The sequence below is a fragment of the Helianthus annuus genome, chromosome 3, assembly GCF_002127325.2.
Source record: "Helianthus annuus cultivar XRQ/B chromosome 3, HanXRQr2.0-SUNRISE, whole genome shotgun sequence".
Lineage (NCBI taxonomy): Eukaryota > Viridiplantae > Streptophyta > Magnoliopsida > Asterales > Asteraceae > Helianthus > Helianthus annuus.
This window is the reverse complement of record NC_035435.2, coordinates 17,112,294-17,116,577: the sequence shown is the minus strand read 5'-3', so window position 1 is coordinate 17,116,577 and position 4,284 is coordinate 17,112,294. Positions and strand designations below refer to the sequence as shown.

The following is a 4,284-nucleotide window of genomic DNA, read 5'->3' as shown; positions in this document are numbered from 1 at the left end:
TTTATTGAAATAAAGAAAAAAAATATTAAAGTAATCAGTTGTTAAATAGACTGAATGTCACATGGATAGCTATTTGAGTGACAACAGGTTAAATTTACCCGCGCAATGCGGCGGGGGCGACAATTTACAACGCGACAATCATTTTCTGTTAGTTTATCAATTATCTCGTAATATATGTTATAGTACTTATGTTAGGTTTCGTATTCGTAGTATCGATGTGGGTTATAATTAAAATCTAACATTTTTTTATTACACCTCTAAGAGTAATTCCACAGAACTCATGATCCCACAGCAGCTTAATTTATGTTCATATGGAAGCATATAAGTGAGAAAATGAGATTCTTATACAATATAGATTAAAAACCACATAATTTCTTTTCATGACAATACATAACACTTTATTAAACCCACCGTTGAAGGCACCATATTGAGATGCTAAGGATACCCGTAACACATTGAAGTACAGAATACAAAAATAAAACAAACAGCAGTACATCAAACTTTAAAGATTACGTTCAAAGTGTCTCCATTCGCTCCATGACATCACCGTTCTTGTTGTTGAGACTTTTGCGCCGCATTTACCAAGTGTTCCAAAGAGCTAATAAAAAACTGCAACGACAGCCTTTTCTTTAAGTGAACATTTAGACGCAACATCAACTCTTTTATCGAGTCAGCCTTGTACCCTACTTAAATTTTAGCCAGCCAATTATGTGGTCTCAAACCAAGTTGGCAAAAGAGCAATTTATTAAAGTAGTTTATGGTAGTATGGTTAATTTTGGTTCCATTAAAGTTTTGGTTGTTGAAATTTTCGAAATCGATGGTCTAGTAGCAAGACAACGTTTTAAAACACCTAAATATGAGGTATTGGGTTCAAGTCTCACTACAAGATGAAAAAAAATTCGCCATAAAAAAATTACAGTTATGAACCCTATTTCAAAAAAAAACTATATTGACATAATTAACATATTTAATATACTATGTTAGAGCCCGCGTATACACGCGGTTTAACAAATGAAAATACGTTGAAACTTTAATAGCACTTTGCAAACTTTTGTGTGAGTTAGCTCGAATCAACCAAGACTTGGTTTTTACTATAGTTTTTAGATACAAAAACAAATTTAGATCTGATCTTGATGAACCAAATATGCATGTGAGATTGAACCAAAGTTCCAAGATGATGAAAACCATGGAGCAGCAATATTATCACTTAAAACACAAGTGAAACTCAACCTACTTGAATTTGCACCCAACATCTATGTTATCTACCCGTATGATACACGAGTTTAAACAATATAAATTATATAAATAATAAGTCTATAGATAAATGAAATTACATACTACATTTAAATAATGAAGTTATAGAAATATATAGTTAACAAAAAATAAAGAAATATCTATAAAAATGTATATAATCAATCTCTTACACAATTTTAAGTGTTGGTGGAACTACATTTCCAACACTATTACATCTTCTAAGAACTGATTCAAAGTCGAGTTGACATATAACCTGAAATATGAGAATAAATCAAAAATAAATAATGTCTGTGCATAAGTGTAATAAAAAAATTATGTGTATACTCTAATGTATCAGATCCCACCCAATATTTACATTGCTAATTTTTATAGACCACTCAAACCAAGGAAAGTTGGTAGAACCCATAAAAATCGCAAAACATAATCAAGAAATTACAATTGTTACCTGGTCACTTCAAAATCTTTACTGACGGAACTGAAATTGGAGCCGTAATAAAATCAGACGACTTTCGATTGGAGCCCTAGCGTGCAGGAGGAGTCGGAACTCAGAAAGAATGCCTGAAATACCGGTGAATAGAGGATGCAATGTAACATACCAATTTTTATCATAATAAATTATAAGGTTTGGTTAAATTTATTAACCACTAGTAACTAGTAACTAGTTTATCTTAATATTCAACCCAAATAATTTTAAACACTATTTTATATAGTTGGTTGAAATATTATATTAATAAATTGGCCGTATATGGGTGACCTTTCTAATAAAATAAAAGTATATAAAGACTTATATTATTAGACGAATAATCTACGGGTAAGTTAAATATTAGAAATATGAAGTACCTGGATGGGCCCAGGAACCATTTAATAACTAAACTATAAAAGTACATTATAAATGAAACCTACTCTGTTTTTAATGAAACTTGGTTCAAAATGTAGATACAAATATTCTCGTTCTAATGACATATTTATTATTTTCTAGAACGTCATATTTTAGAAGTTATACGCACCAAAGAAGTAAATCAGTTGAATTAATTATAATAATATAATAATAAAAGTTAACTCAATTAATTGAAATTGAATTTGTAAAATTGAAAGTATACGTGTATGTATACTATGGAATGAAAATAAAATAAATAAACTAATAATAACTAATCTAGAAAGTGGGAACGTGTCAGGCATAATTTCGAAATATAGGAAAACTACCACTACGTGTCCATTAGCCTTTAATTGAAGAGGGTATACGTGTAATCCCAAACCAATATAAATAGGAAACCTACAATGGCTCAATTCATTCTTTCCTTTTTCCTGTAGATCGTCTCCCCCTTCATGTCTATTTATATATTATTATTATTATTATTATTATTTACACTATACTAATAATAGAGCTCTGTCTCGTTTAAAGTATTGTAACTCCCGATCACCGCTACCCTTTCCGATTGATCTGAGTTCCATAACGCATGTCAAGGCTCTGCCCGACTAAGTTCGTTTGGATTCTATCTCGGGACATCGGGACAAGGTTGATTTAGGGGTACTATATTTAACACAAGTGCAATATATATTTTTAATAGCCCAAAAGTTATACCCAAAATTTATACCATGAGTCCTTTTAGTTGAACCCTAAAGTTACACAGTGAGTCCATTCCTTTTTCTCACTATTTTATTCTTTTTTTTATGAGTTACCCAAAACTATTATTTATTATTTTATAAACAAAACTTTCCTCAAAAAGTCATGTCTATTATTTTACCCAATAGGGAACCATAGTTGAGACACCCAAGTAATTCTACACAATCCCTAAAACTTTCATAGCAATCAGAATCAGGATCAGGGCTCCTAAAAAACTCAGGGGGGCTAAACCCTACTTAATATTTATCTTCAAAATTCGTTGTCTATGCTGTAAATCGATTTTAATTGTGAGTCATCCAGCCTACACCAGTGAGAAGGCTAGTCTACAAGTCTAAACCCGTCTCTTACGGACCGTAAGGATAACGGCTTACGGACCGTAAGCTAACCAGGTCCCTTACGGACCGTAAAGGTCAAGCCATACGGTCCGTATGCAAATCAAAATTCCTGCTATAAATAGCCGACCTTGGCAGTCGACTTTTGATGTTCACAAATCGATCAAACTCCTTCTGTAGATCGAATTAGATCAATTACATCACAAATAAACACACACTAGTATCGAGGTGCTGCCACGAAACAGGTTAATTATTCGATCACTATTACGATTCAGTTCCGGGATCAATATATCCAAGGAATGCCTAAGTGTCGCCCACATTGGGTTATGCTTTATCGTTGTCGATAATTCGATAATGAGCCGAAGCATTGTACTTTATCGTTGTCGATAATTCGATAATGAGCCGAAGTACTATACTTTATCGTTTGTCATTTTGATAAATGAGCCGAAGTATTGCACTTAGACATTCATTAGAAATTGATCTCGGGAAATTATCGTAACTGCTGTATTGATCAATAACCCGGTTTTTTGTGCATCATTTCCTAAATTAGGATTATTAGTCTTAATACACTTACAATCGAAAGAGATGCTAATTCTTAGAAGAATCTGAACCATGAAGCTTGTTAATTCAAATACTGCATATTGATTTGTGAGTTATTCTCTTTTTATAAATTCTTTTATCACAGTTTGTGACTGTTTACAATACTCCAAATTATTTTCCGAATTATAACTTACAGTGATTAAGTTTATGTGAATCACCAAATTACAGCCGGTATGTGGGGTATTGTGCACATTACTTGATAATCTTCACCATTGGGGCAGCCATTGGGTGATATGACCATAATCACAGATACCATTGGACGTATGGGCCAATGGATCGAGTGGTAAAGTACTGTGGGTAGTTGGTTGATATCAGGAAACATTGTAAAAGATCTTACCACTGTAAATTATAATAAATGTGTCATTTTCAGTAACTAGAATAATTCACTCAGTATTTCCCGCTGACAAAATCTTTTTAAAACGCGTTTCAGGTAATTACAATAGATTGGAGTAAGGATTGGATCCGACACTGAAA

General features: G+C 32.5%; 1 long non-coding RNA gene across 1 annotated transcript; it reads right to left on the bottom strand.

The window, feature by feature from the left end:
- Positions 1-322: 322 nt before the first annotated feature.
- On the bottom strand, positions 323-1,840 carry LOC110928687. The gene is made up of 3 exons (XR_002586567.2): positions 1,700-1,840; positions 1,425-1,507; positions 323-609 (listed from the first exon to the last, which is right to left on the bottom strand). It is a non-coding gene; the product is annotated as an uncharacterized LOC110928687 (long non-coding RNA).
- Between the last annotated feature and the right edge of the window lie 2,444 nt (positions 1,841-4,284).